Below are 15,297 nucleotides of genomic sequence, written 5' to 3'. Positions count from 1 at the left end.
TTGATCCAGAAGGGTTTTGGGGGTTGAATACTAGATTGGATTGAGGATTGGCTGGTTGATAGAAAGCAGAGGGTCAGGTTAAATGGGTCCTTCTCTGGTTCGCGAACTGTAACTAGTGGGGTGCTGCAGGGTGCAGTATGCAGACCTCAGCTGTTAACAATCTATATAAATGATCAGCAAACAGCGACAGAGTGTAACATAGCAAAATTTGAGGATGATACTAAACTCGATTTCCTGACCCATAGACCACAACCAGTAAGGATAAACAATAACACTCCTCCACGATCGTCCTCAAAACCAGGGCACCGCAAAGCTGCGTACTTGCCTCCTACTATACTCCCTATACACACACGACTGCATGGCAAAATTTGGCTCCAACTCCATCTACAAGTTTGCTGATGATGTGACCGTAGTGGGTCGGATCTCGAAGAACGTTGAGACAGAATACAGGAGGGAGGTAGAGAACCTAGTGGCGTGGTGTAACAACACAATCTCTCTCTCAATGTCAGCAGAACTAAGGAGCTGGTCGTTGACTTCAAGAAGTGAAGTATCGTACACACCCCTGTCTGCATCAATGGTGCCGAGGTGGAGATAGTTGACAGCTTCAAATTCATAAGTGTGCACATCACCAACAATCTCTCCTAGTCCATCCACATCGCGCTACGACCAAGAAAGCACAACAGCCTTTACTTCCTCAGAAAACTAAGGAATTTAGACATGTCCACATTGACTCTTACCATTTTTTTACAATTGCACCAAAGAAAGCATCCTATCTGGCTGCATCACAGCTCGGGATGACAACTGCTCAGTCCAAGACCATAAGAAACTACAGAGTTGTGAACACCGCCCAGTCCATCATGCAAACTCGCCTCCCATCCATTTACTCTGTCTACACCTCCCGCTGCCTTGAGAAAGCGGGCAGAATAATAAATGCCCCCCGCCCCCCCCAAACCTGGGTTATTCACTCTTCCAACTTCTTCCATTGAGCAGGAGATACAAAAGTCTGAGAGCACGTGCTAACAGGTTCAAAAGCAACCTCTTCTTCGCTGTTACCAGACTCTTGAATGACACTCTTATGGACACACCTTCTCCACTGAGTAGTACTACACCCTGTTTCCTCACCCGATGCCTGTACCTATCTATTTACAATGTGTGTTTATGGATGGAACAATCTGTCTGGAATGTACACAGAACAATACTTTTCACTGTACCTAGGTATAGTATAAATTAAATCCAATAGACGGGAAACAGGCAGTGAAGAGGAGATACAGCTTTTTCAGATGGATATAGACAGGCTAAGGGATAGGGCCAAAATTTTGCAGAAGAGTTTAATTTGGATGAGTGTGATGTTATCCATTTTGGCCAAAACAATAGACAGGCAAATTATTATCGAAATGGAAAGCAGATTCAAAATGCTGAGGGATCTGGGTGTCTTTGTTCATGAGTTGCAGAAAGTCTGTATGCAGGTACAAAATATAATAAGAAAGGCAAATTGAATGTTAGCGTTTATTGCAGGACTAGAGTATAAAAGTAGAGAAGTTTGTTGCAATTGTATAGGGTGTTAGTGAGACCACATCTGGAGTATTGTGTCCAGTTGTGGTCTCCTTATTTGAGGAATGGTGTGGTGGCATTGGAGGCAGTTCAGAGAAGGTTCACCAGATTGATTCCGGGGATGAAAGGGTTGACGTATGAGGAGAGATTAAACAGTTTGGGTTTATACTATGGAGTTTAGAAGGATGAGAGGGGATCTGATCGAGGTATATAAAATACTAAAAGGGATTGGTAAAGTAAATGTCGAGCAAATGTTCCTCCTTGTGGGGAAATCTAGAATAAGAAGTTACAGATATAGATTGAGAGGCGGTAGATTTAAAACTGAGATGAGGAGGAGCTACGTCTCGCAGAGGGTGGTGAATTTGTGGAACTCGCTGCCCCATAGTGTGGTGGAGTCCGAATCATTAAATGGTTTCAAGAGGGAGATAGATATATTTCTGATTGAAAAAAACAGGTTTGAGGGCTTATGGGGAATAGGTAGGGATGTGGATTTGAGACCAGGAAGAGATCAGCTATGGTCTGATGAATGGCGGAACAGGATCGAAGGACTGAATTGCCTACTTCTGCTCCTAATTCCTCTGTTCTTACATAGAATTTACAGTGCAGAAGGAGGCCATTCAGCCCATCGAATCTGCACCGGCTCTTGGAAAGAGCACCTTACCCAAGCCTACACTCCCACCCTATCCCCATAACGCAGAAACCCCACCCAACACTAAGGGCAATTTTGGACAGTAAGGGCAATTTAGCATGATCAATCCACCTAACCTGTACATCTTTGGACTGTGGGAGGAAACCGGAGCACCCGGAGGAAACCCACGCACACGCGGGGAGAACGTGCAGACTTCGCATAGACAGTGACCCAAGCCGGAAATTGAACCTGGGATCCTGGAGCTGTGAAGCAATTGTGCTAACCACCATGCTACCGTGTTGCCCAAAAGTAATCCAATATTTTTGTTTACAGTATTAGGCAGATATGGCAGACACTGCGCTGGATTCTCCGTTTTCGGGACTCTGTCCTCATGCCATCATGATAACTATGGGGCGGAATTCTCCGATCCCGCGCGGAATCAGGAAGGCCGTTGTGAACTCGGCCGAGTTTCACGACGGCCTCGGAGGCCGCTCCTCGCACCCTATTCACCCCACCCCAGGGGGCTAGGAGCAGCGCTGCGTAAATCTCGGCCGCCGCTTGCATCAAGGCGGCGCGCCGAGAATGGCGCGACGGCGGCGCCTAAGTGACATCAGCCGCGCGTGCGCAGGTTGGCCGGCTCCAACCCGTGCATACGCAGCTGACGTCACGACGGCTGACGGCTCTAACCCGCGCGGTTGCCGTCTTCCCCTCTGCTGCCCCGCAAGACGTGGCGGCTTGATCTTGCCACGTCTTCCCCTCTCCGCCCCCACAAGCTTCAAACGGAACTTTGGCGCCATGTTCACGACAGCAGCGACCAGTTGTGGATGCCGCCGTCGTGAACCGGTCGGGAACGTCATCCGGGCCAGAGAATCGGCGGTCGCCGTGAAAAGCAGCGATTCATCCGAGCGGGGGGTGGGAGAATTGCGGGGGGTGCCAGGGCGGCGTGTCGTGAGTCGCCTGGCCCTCCCCCGATTCTCCCACCCGGCCTGGGGAGTGGAGAACCCCGCCCATGGTCTTTTACGCCAGGAAAACTGGCGTCAAAAGGCCACAGATTCACAGCCCTGCAGGAGGCTAGCAGGCAGCTGTCATAGAGCTCGCAGTTCTAGCTGCCGATATGGCTCCCCGCACTTCCAGGATACGTATGCGCTCAGCGGCGGCCTCCAGCGGCTGCGCTGTGCTCCAAGGTGGACTCAGCCCGTGAATCTAGACCGTGGAAATAGTGCCTCCGATCGGCCGCTCGCCCGATCCGGACCGCTAGCACAAAAAAAACCAGTCCCTCCTGCCCTCCGATCGTCCCTCCCCCGATTGTGGCGCAGTGGACTGAGTCCGCAACCGCCATACAGGTATCACGGATGGGACCATGAGTGGTCCGTGCTATCAGGAATTTGGTTGGTCGGGGACAGAGAATAGCGGGGCGGGCCTCAGCCAATGGCCTGAGACGGTGGATAATCGGCGTCGCATAATCCCCGAGTACCCTGCCTTTCGGGAGACAGAGAATCGCTGAACCATGCCGGTTCCGATTTCGTGTGGGAAACCAGATTCTCAGCCCCATCGGCGAACACGATTTCGCCGTCGGGGTGCGGAGAATCCAGCCCACTGTTTTCAAGTCATGACCAAGTTTGCATTGTGTTTGAAAGGTTTAATCGGACACTCATCTGAGATAGAACTCACCTCATAGTTGAATCTGAGTTAATATTTGCAGTTTAGATTACAAAACAGGAATTGGACCAATAATGTTCTCTTATTAAATATCAGTGATTTCAGAGAAAAAAGTACATTTTTAAGAATTCTATGTGGTATTGGAAATGCTGTCCGTCTAATAAAAAGCATTTGTTGCCAGTGATGAAAAAAATCATGAGATTTTAAGCTGCAAAATTTAAACAGTGTAAAATAGTGAAATTGCAACTTGAAAGTCAGTTGATCTTTGAATATTATCATCGGCGTAGATTGGACCTTGAATTAACATTTCATCCAGTGAATTATACCGACAGTTCCCGCTAAATTGTGCAATTGCCTGGCTGCATAGGAACAACCTGGAAGGTACTGTGCAGGAATTGTTCTTTGTTAATTTTCAGTGAGCAAAACAAAAACAAAACTGGCCTGCACAACAAAATAATTTTATCGGGAACATTGATTATAAAAACAAATTACTGCGGATGCTGGAATCTGAAACCGAAAGAGAAATTGCTGGAAAATCTCAGCTGGTCTGGCAGCATCTGCAGGGAGAGAAAAGAACAAACGTTTTGAGTCCAGATTACCCTTTGTCAAAGCTCAAATCACTGTCATGTTTTCCCTCCATATTAGAACGTCATCTGAAATTTCTAAATTTAGCAGACATATTTGCCCTGTGTAATTGTAATAATGGATTATTTTATTTTATTTACTTCGATATGGACCCTACTAATAACATTAAATGCAAATGGTGGTAAATTGTAATGTTCAGTTAAAAAGCAAGGAACATTCTAGAATTAGTCAGTACACTGTTATGATCTCCGCCGAGACGAATATATTTTTTAGAATTATAGAATTTACAGTTTCGGCCCATCGAGTCTGCACCGGCTCCTGGAAAGAGCACCCTACCCAAGGTTAACACCTCCACCCTATCCCCATAACCCAGTAACCCCACCCACACTAAGGGCAATTCTGGACACTAAGGGCAATTTATCATGGCCAATCCACCTAACCTGCACATCTTTGGACTGTGGGAGGAAACCGGAGCACCCGGAGGAAACCCACGCACACACAGGGAGGATGTGCAGACTCCACACAGACAGTGACCCAAGCCGGAATCGAACCTGGGACCCTGGAGCTGTGAAGCGATTGTGCTATCCACAATGCTACCGTGCTGCCCCTAAAAAAGATTAGATGATAAAGATTAGAAAGGTATTTCAATTTCCGGTGACTGACTGGAAGGATCACACACAATTGCACATTTTAAGACTTTTACTGTAACAAAAAAAACTAAAAGCAAAATTGATTTAACAATATTTCAGTAGTGAACTTATACTGTACACTACAGAAAAATGTCTCCATTAAATGACCAAAAATACCCCTCCGTGGTTATAGTTTACCCGGACCCTTAAGTGGATACCTCCTTCAGGAACTAGTCGATCTGTTCTCAGCTGCCAATGGCTTGTGTCCCTTTTCCTTTCCCAGTCATGTAACTTTTAATAGCCAAACTGACTTTCACAGTGAGGGTTACCTTCAAGATTCCTACCTCCAGTCAAAGCTCAGCGAATCGTCCAGCCTAATTTAAATCTTCACAAACTTTGTCTCTGCAATCTGAGCGCGAGCTCCCCAAACGATGGTAAGTAGCTGTCTCAATCTCTCTCACACTCAAACCTGTCTGTGCGGTTCAGGTTTATCTTAAGGAAACCTTGCAACTTGATACGACAATAGCTTTCTATCGTTGTTTTTCCCTCAAAGTCCCATTTCCATGCCAGCGTGAATCACATGGACATAATATCCATGTAGAAATGCTAAGTGGCTATCCTCTTCGCCCTTAACTCCCCTCTATATTGGAATTAAATAGACAGTTTCAAGTATAACCTCTTATGAAGCCAGACGTTCCTAACTCCTTCCCTTGAGACTTGGAGACTTGCAGTCCACGCAAAGTCAGCAGAAATCTTTCAATTGTCTTCAACTGTGAACATCTTGCACCTTCTTCCCAGTAAAGCAACCTGGGCCTCACTGGTCCCATAGCAGCCAAGCCAATCAGGCAGTTCAATCAGAATTTGGAGCAGTCACATGACCGCTTCACTACTCCGGTTTACCTTAAAGTCACAAAAAACATAAACTTTTAAACATATTTGTAACAGTATGAAATTCCCTTTTACTCTTTTGGAACAGTAATGGAAGCTTCTAATTCACTTCCTCAATAACTGTTTATTCATAATTCAATGTGTGATAAGTGAAGTCCAGATTTGAAATTAAGTAAAACAATGAAATGTGCAGTCATCGGGTATGATAAAACATTTCTGTGGTGCTTTGTGTTGGGAATTTTATGAAGCTTGTTGTTGTACATTGAAAAATGACACTTTTACCATGAGCCGTTGATGCCTTTCACTTTTTGAGATGGTAATTTTTATCTTTCTTTTTTGGGGAGGGGAGCAGGTCACACCAGAGCTTTGTGAGGTCATTTGGCCTTGAGCTGTTCGTTTCAGCCATGTAGAGGAATTTTCCCATATGAGCTAAGGGGCGGGGCCAGTATCAATCCCCCGCCCCGCCGTGTCCTGAATTCTCCGCCTCCCGAGATTCGGCAGGGTTGGGAATCGCGCCACGCCCGTCGGCGGGCCCACCGCGCTGGTCGGCGGGCCCCCGCGGAGATTCTCCGGCCTGCGATGGGCCGAAGTCCCACCGCTTACAGGCCTCTCCCGCCGGCGTGGATTAAACCACCTACCTGACCAGTGGGATTGGTGGCGCGGGCGGGCTCCGGGGTCCTGGGGGGGCGCGGGCCGATCTGACCCTGGGGGGTGCCCCCACGGTGGCCTGGCCCGCGATCGGGACCCACCGTTCGGCGGGCGGGCCTGCGCTGTGGGAGCACTCTTTTACTTCCGCCTTCGCCATGGTCTTCACCATGGCGGAGGCGGAAGAGACCCCCTCCCCTGCGCATGCGCCGGTGTGACGTCAGCTGCCGCTGACGCTCCGGCGCATGCGCGGACTTACGCCGGCCGGCGAAGTCCTTTCGGCCCCGGCTGCTGTGGCGCCAAAGGCCGTTCATGCCAGCAGGCGGAGTGGGAACCACTCCGGCGGGGGCCTAGCCCCTCAATGTGAGGGCTTTGGGGTGGCCCGACACCGGAGTGGTTCACGCCACTCCGACACGCCGGGACCCCCCGCCCCGCCGGGTAGGGGAGAATCCCGGCCAAGATTCGGAACCTCTCACGAGTTTGGGTTGTTAAAATTATTTGATTTTTGATTTCATAGAATTTCATAGAATTTGATTTATTTATTGTCACAACGTACACAATACGTACATAGTAGACCAAAAGAATAATCAACAGAGTACTTTGGTACATCGACAAACAGTGATTGGTTACAGTGCGGTACAAGGGGTCAAACAAACCAAATACATGAGCAAGAGCAGCATAGGGCGTCATGAATAGTGTTCTTACAGGGAACAGTTCAGTCCTAGGGGGAGTCATTGAGGAGTCTTGTTGCTGTGGGGAAGAAGCTGTTCCTATGTTAATACTTTTCCACATAGATCCGTAATCTGAATGAGCAAATTGCTTTTAACAGCCCCTGCTCATCATGTAAACAGCACTGTGTATTGGCTCATGATTTTGAAAGTGTTGTGTCAGAGTAGTTTTGTAGATTATATGAAACATACATCAATCAGCCTTGATCATTAACCTTCATTTGTAAATGGCCTTTAGCACTTAGAAATTAATATTCACAGATTAAATATCATTTCACAGATCATCACTGCCAAAGTTAGCTGTGGGCACGACACTGGGATTAACGTCCAGGGACTGATACGTCATCTGAAAATCTCTCCGTATTTAAAAAAAATTGACATTTAAACCTAGCCAGAAATGAGAACGAAGCCATTTAATGTTGGGACTATAAGTATCAATCCATTGTAGTATTGCAGATTAAAGTTAACAATGGGAGCTGGAATGCAGTACTATCACAGTGCTGGGGAAATGTAACCCTGCTGTGCCCCACACTACTGGCACTTTGATGTTTCTCTCCATGCTCCATCCCAGGGGAACTTGAAAAGATTTCAGGAGGATAAAGGCCAATTAGTAGAATGGGCAGTCAGATTACAGAAAATGAGTGCATCGCACTTTGGAAGGAAAACAAGGATGAGGAGTATACACATGACGGAAAGATAGGGAAATGTTTGGATGAGCAAAGAAACTTAGCTCTTCCTGTGCATAATTCTTTAAAATTACAAGTGCAATTGGATCCAGGTAGACTTGACATACTGGTACCAGTTTCGTTGGAGCAGAGAAGGTGAAGTAGATACTTAATAGAAGTTATTAATTTATGAGGGGTTTTGACAATGATAGGCAAAGACAATTTCCTTGGGTTAGAGAATGAGAAAAGAGGGTTAGAGAATAAGAAAAGAGGTTTGGAGAAAATTATTCACACATAGTTGCTGGAGGCTGGAATACTTTGTTATATAAGTGAGTAAAGGCACAGGTTTTTGTATCAAATAAAAGAATAACAGATATGCAGAGAAAGGTGGGATTAAAGAGAGCAAGACATTGGAATTAACTTTGGATTGCTCTAGTGAATAACCAACACAGGCACAATGGGCCAATCTTCACTGTTTTCTTTTGGATTTTAAGAAATAAGTATTGAGTCCTGGCTAAGTACTGAAATCTCTATTCTCCAGTAGGAACACAACAAATGGAAGTGGAGGTTCTTGTTGACTTCCTCCCCAATTCCCTCACTGCAGATGAGTTTGTTACTTGTTTTTGCAGGGAGTTTGGGTGTCCTCAAGCTGTGAAGTGCTGGCTGATATAAGAATGAGTGCAGCCACTCTGTAAGGGAGAAAAAACAGAATCAGCAGATTATTAGGCAGAAAGATGACTTTTGACAGGCAAAAAATATAATTTTTTGGACAAGTATATTAGAAATTGAGATTGCACTAGATGACCCAGCTCAGACATGCAGTCTTATAGCTGCCCAAATAGACAGACCTGACCAGGATTGTAAGAACAGTTCAGAAAAATGTTGCCCTAAAATACTGAGGGAAGACTTTATGTGAAGGACAGAGCAGCACTGAAAAACTGTATCCACGATAAATATTTACATGGCAAGCATATTATTATAGCACCATTACTAGCACTATTGTGAAGCCAAACAGACCTCGAGCCTTAATTTCAAGGTGATGATCTAATTTGTTGAGCTTTAAGAGAGTTTGAAAGGTGGAGTGTCAACGAAGAAAAATGCCCAGTAGTAGAGGATGATGGTGATTTGCATTTATTCTGTCCTTTATTTCATTGAATTGTCTCAATGTTTTGGATGCAATGAATCACTTTGAATTATAATAACTGTTTTGTAGGCAAACCTGCTAGTGAGATAGGTCAATGAAACAAAGATTAGTTAATGTGTTTTTCTTGTGATATTCATTGCAGAAAGCCATTGGCCTAGAAATTGGGAGAAATATCTTGTCATCGTAAATTATGTGCCTTGAGTCCTCGAATAGGGATTGAGCCCACACATTATTGAGTGAGTTAAAGACACTGATCATAAATTGAGAAGGAAAACAATCCAGACTTTACTTGGAAAACATTTCTTTTCCAGTCGGCAGATTAATAGGGCTTGAAAGACGAGCATGAAACAGTGAAGAACAAAGCAGCACAAGGCTGTAATTACTGAAGAGTGCAGGGCAACAAGCCAAATATAAAGGGAAATGATAGGGCAGATGAGTAAGAGAAGACAAAAATTTGCATTTATATGGGGCTTTTCATGACCTCAAGATGTCCTGAATTGCTTCGTAGTGATTGAAGTAGTTTTTGAATTGCTCATGATATTGCAATGCAGGGGAAAATGGCAGCCAATTTTCACACAACATGGTCCCACAAAAGCAATTAAACAAATAACCATTTAAAGTTGTTTTTAGTGATAATTGAAAGAGCAATGCTGACCATGATATCGCTCTTGCTTGGATATTGCCATGGCACTTTTTATGACCACATAGAATGGCAGTTGGGACTCTGGTTTAATATTATGTTACAAAGCCAACGGACGCGATTCACCCAAAACATTTCTAAGTCTGGATTTGGGGTGTTTCTTGACGGCTGCAGTGACGAGATTGACACCGCTATTCAATGGCACTTGGCCATTTCTTTGGGCCTTGGGGAGTTTCTCCCCATCGTGATTACATTTAGGAAGATTTCCTCCACTGAGGAGCTGAGCTTGCCTGCAGGGCTGACTCCTCCGAGATAGGGGCGCCATTTTGAACAGCTGTCCTGATCTCTACACCATCTCCCCCCCCCCCCCCCCCCCCCCCCACCTTTCAGGATTTTGCCACACCCCCCCCCAACATTCCTTTGCTACCCTCACCCCCCCCCCCCCCCACCCCTTTCATGGCATGGCATGCAAGGCCCTGATCCTTGGCAGTGCCAACCTGGGCACCATGGCACTTCCAACGTGACACCCTGGCAGTGCCAACAGGGCACCCTGGCAGCACCAGTTGGCACTGCAGCGTACCAGGCTGACAGTGCCAGTGTGCCCAGCTGCCAGGGAAAGTGCCAAGGTTACTACCCTGCCCTTTTGCTGAACACTGGGGGGCTCAAATGGCCTGCGAGACCACCACCCCTCTCCTCCCCGAGGTGCCAGCATGCCTGGCCTATGTTTATGTTTGTGGAAACCAGAGCTAAAAGGCGCCCGATTGAAGCCTGGCAGGTACAGTAGTTGACTTCCAGGTGCTGAATGAGCCGAATGACTTATTTAAATATCATTATTGGATCACGGCCAGCGAGGGCGTGAGCCAGATCGTGCCGGTGCTGCGAGTCTGGTGACTTGCGTGGGGTTTTGCGCCCGGTGCGGAGTCCGATTTGGGGCGCTCCCGGGATTCATTCATTGTCCCCGGCTCCGTGCTGGCCGTAATGCGTTTGCTGAACCGTGCCCATCATCTCCAACAAATAGGCAATCCTTCCACGTTGCATTTGAGTGTTTGTCAAAATTAAGGCACACGCCTTTGGAGTAAGAATTGAAGCCTTGACCTTTGTCATAGCTGAATGCTTCCGAGTCCAGGCTGGCACTATGATGCTTTGAATTAGATGCGCAAGAGTTTAGCAGATTCAAAACAAGTCTGCTTTTTTTCATAAATCAATCTTATTTTCCTTTTCATGCCATCTATTCGATACTCAAATTCCTTCTCCCTCCAGATATTGCTCGAGCTCATTTATACTGTTTGCTGCAAAGGTATCCAGTGGCTGTCTATTCCTCAAGAGGGTTAAGCCTACTTAGATACATACAAAGATACATAGAAGATAGGAAGAGGCCTTTTGGCCCTTCGAGCCTTCTCTGCCATTCATCACGATCATGGCTGATCATCCAACTCAATAGCTTAACCCTGCTTTCTCCCCATAGCCTTTGATCCCCATTCTCCGCAAGTGCTATATCCAGCCACCTCTTCAATATATTCAAAGTTTTAGCATCAACTACTTCCTGTGGTAATGAATTCCACAGGCTCACCGCTCTTTGTGTGAAGAAATGTCTCCTTATCTGTGTCCGAAATGGTTTACCCTGAATCCTCAGGCTGTGACCCCTGGTTCTGGACACACCCACCATTGGTAACATCTTCCCTGCATCTAGCCTGTCTAGTTCTGTTGGAATTTTCTAAGTCTCTATGAGATCCCTCCCTCATTCTTCTGAACTCCAGCGAGAACAATTCCAACCTAGTTAATCTCTCCTCATATGACAGTCTCGCCATCCCTGGAATCAGTTTGGTAAACCTTCGCTGCACTCCCTCGAGAGCAAGAACATCCTTCCTCAGAGAAGGAGACCAAAACTGCACACAATACTCCAAGTGTGGCCTCACCAAGGCCCTGTACAATTGTAGCAACACATCCCTGCTTCTATACTCGAAACCTCTTGCAATGAAGGCCAACATGCCATTAGCCTTCTGTACCGCCTGCCGCACCTGCATGCTTACCGTCAGCAAATGGTGCACAAGGACACCCAGGTCCCACTGCACACTCCCCTCTCCCAATTTACAACCATTCAGGTAGTAATCTGCCTTCCTGTTTTTGCTTCCAAAATGAATAAACTCACACTTATCCAAATTATACTGCATCTGCCATTGGTTTGCCTACTTGCCCAACCTGTCCCGATCTTGCTGTAGGATCCCTGCATCCTTGTTACAATTCACCCTCCCACCTACTTGATTCTGTCCCCGATAATTAGCATGCATCTTTAATGGTAGAACTGACCATCATGCCATCCTTGTGCAAATGAAGCCCCATCTTCGCACTGAGGAGTTTTGTGGCACTTCCACCATGATGAATAAGAAAGATACAGCCCATACACAGCAATGCAAAAATGCGCATCTAGGAAGCACTGTGGGCCATCAGGAGCAGCAGCAGAATATATTCATCCACAATATGTAACCTTCTGGCCCAGCATATCCCTCATTCTACCATTGCCATCAAGTCAGGGGGCCAATTGTAGCTCACCGAAGAGTGTAGGAGAATATGCCCTGATGAACCAGTGGTATATTAGCTGACTTGAGGGCCTTTATTAAAGCTGAATTCTAGCAGCAGAGGGAACAACTGTGAAACGATCTCGCCAAGGCCATTGAAGAAGCGGTGACGAGACTTCCAGTGGTGGCCATGGAGGAGTAGGTTGCGCATTCGGCAGCTGCCGTCTGGAACTGACTCTCGGACCTTTTTCAGGAGTTTCCACTGACTTTTTGGGACAGATTGGTGAAGCGAACACTGCCAAAAGGATTCCCTCTCTGTTGTATGGATAGCTGGACCAGGATTGGCCGGGTAAAACGTTTAAGTCCCAGCAGACAGAAGCGTGCGGAACGGGCGCCGAGGCATGGCGACCGTGTAGACCAGGGTCCATGAGCGCAGTGGACACAGGAGCAACAGGAGTTCCTTAGGGGCTGCTTTGTTGATCTTAAAAAGGACATGTTGGCCCCGATGAAGACATCAATAGACCGAATGATCGCAACGTGGGCAACACAAGGGAAAGCGATTAAGGAGATGGAGAAAAAGCTATCCGACCATTTGAACGAGTTGGTTGTTTTGGCCCTTCAGATGGAGGCGCAGGATGAACTCCACAAGAAGTGGCAGGAGACGCTGGCTGACCTAGAAATCAGATCCAGGAGACAGAACTTGAGAATTGTAGGCCTCCCTGAAGGTGTGGAGGGATCAGATGCCGGAGCATTTGTGTCCAAGATGGGCACAAGGTAGGGCAGCAGGGTAGCATGGTGGTTAGCATAAATGCTTCACAGCTCCAGGGTCCCAGGTTCGATTCCCGGCTGGGTCACTGTCTGTGTGGAGTCTGCACGTCCTCCCCCTGTTTGCGTGGGTTTCCTCCGGGTGCTCCGGTTTCCTCCCACAGTCCAAAGATGTGCGGGTTAGGTGGATTGGCCATGCTAAATTCCCCGTAGTGTCCTAATAAAAGTAAGGTTAAGGGGGGGGTTGTTGGGTTACGGGTATAGGGTGGATACGTTGGTTTGAGTAGGGTGATCATGGCTCGGCACAACATTGAGGGCCGAAGGGCCTGTTCTGTGCTGTACTGTTCTATGTTCTATGCTGGAGACGCTGACAGGGGGCATTCCCTCAACCCCTGGAGCTGGACAGGGCGCACAGAGTCCTCGCAAGGAAGCCCAAGGCGAATGAACCGCCAAGGGCCATGGTGGTGAGAGTTCATCGCATCTCGGACAAAGAACTTGTCTTGCGGTGGGCAAAAAAAGAACAGAGCAGCAGGTGGGAGAACAGCGTGATATGCATCTACCAGGACCTGGGTGCGGAACTGGCCAAGAGGCGTGCTGGATTCAACCGGGTGAAGGCGGCCCTCTTCAGCAAGGGCGTGAAATTTGGGATGCTACACCCAGCGAGGCTATGGGTCACGTACAAGGAACGGCGCGGGCTCAAGGTTGACCAAGAAAGGGCGATGGCTAGTCGGCAGGGGAGGGTTTAGCCCTCCGTCCAGGCTGATCACGTGGAATGTGAGGGGTTTGAATGGGCCGGTCAAAAGAGCGTGCGTGTTCGCGCATCTAAAGCGGTTAAAGGCAGACGTAGCAATGCTTCAGGAGACACATTTAAAGCTTGCAGATCACACGAGATTGAGAAAGGAATGGGTAGGTCAGGTGATCCATTCAGGGCTGGATTCGAAGACCAGCTGGGTAGCAATTCTGATCCGTAAGCGTGTGGCATTTGAGGCTGAGAGAATTGTGGCAGATAAGGGGGGGCAGGTATATAATGGTGAGTGGAAAGTGGGAGGTGGTCCGGGTGGTGTTTGTGAACGTCTATGCTCCGAATTGGGATGATGTGAAATTTATGAGACGCATGCTAGGCAAAATCCCAGGCTTAGAGTCACACCACCTGATCATGGGGGGAGACTTTAACATGGCTCGACCGGTCGAAGTCCAGGTTAGGGAAGCGACCAGCAGTGGCTAAGGAACTGAAGGGTTTTATGGAGCAGATGGGGGTTGGATCCCTTGAGGTTTGCACGGCCGAGAGCGAAGGAGTTCTCTGTTTCTCCCACGTTCATAAGGTTTATTCCCGCATAGACCTCTTTGTCTTGACCAGGGCGTTAATCCCAAAGGTGGCGGGGACAGAATACTCAGAAATCACAGTCACGGGCCATGCCCCGCACTGAGTGGACCTGCGGCTTAGTGAGGAGAGAGGGCAGCGCCCACTCTGGAGACTGGATGTGGGGCTGCTGGCGGACAAAGAGGTTTGCGGGCGGATTAGCAGGAACATCCAAGATTACCTGGAAACAAACAATATGGATGAGGTAGCAGCGGCAATGGTCTGGGAGGCTCTGAAGACAGTTGTCAGAGGGGAACTCATCTCGATTCGATCCCATAGGGAAAAGAGAGAAAGAGCCGACAGGGAGAGACTGGTACTCCGAGTAGACAGGAGATACGCGGAGGCCCCCGAGGCGGGGCTACTGAGGGAGCGGCGGAGTCTGCAGGCGGAGTTTGAATTGCTGACCACAGGGAAAGCGGTAGCACAGCTGAGGAAGGCAAGGTGGGCAGTCTATGAGTATGGGGAGAAAGCGAGTAGAATGCTGGCACACCAACTGCGAAAGTGGGAGGCGGCCAGGGAAATCGGGGGAGTAAAGAATAAGGAGGGTAATACGGTCTTGGATCCAGGGGGGTTGAACGGAGTCTTGAAGGAACTCTATAGTAAACTATACGAGTCAGAGCCCCCAACGGGAGCGGAAGGGATGAGGCAATTTTTGGACCAGTTGAGGTTTCCAAAGGTAGAAGAGTACCTGGTGGAGGGGCTGGGGGCTCTGATTGAATTGGAGGAGATTGTCACGGGTATAGAGGGCACGCAATCGGGTATAGCCCCAGGGCCGGATGGTTACCAGGTAGAATTCTGTAAGAAATTTTCGGAAATATTGAGCCCACTCCTGATGAGGACCTTCAATGAGGCTAGAGAGAAAGGAACCCTCCCCCCAAAAATGTCACAGGCTTT

At 47.8% G+C, this 15,297-nt stretch overlaps 1 protein-coding gene across 9 annotated transcripts in view; it reads left to right on the top strand.

The window, feature by feature from the left end:
- The window catches only part of LOC119969045 (zinc finger and BTB domain-containing protein 20-like), a 430,652-nt gene that overhangs the window by 181,153 nt on the left and 234,202 nt on the right, over nt 1–15,297 (top strand). The window lies entirely within an intron of this gene.

This window comes from Scyliorhinus canicula, chromosome 7 (genome assembly GCF_902713615.1).
Source record: "Scyliorhinus canicula chromosome 7, sScyCan1.1, whole genome shotgun sequence".
Taxonomy (NCBI): Eukaryota; Metazoa; Chordata; class Chondrichthyes; order Carcharhiniformes; family Scyliorhinidae; genus Scyliorhinus; species Scyliorhinus canicula.
The sequence above is the reverse complement of the archived record's forward strand: the minus strand, read 5'-3'. Positions and strand labels throughout refer to the sequence as shown.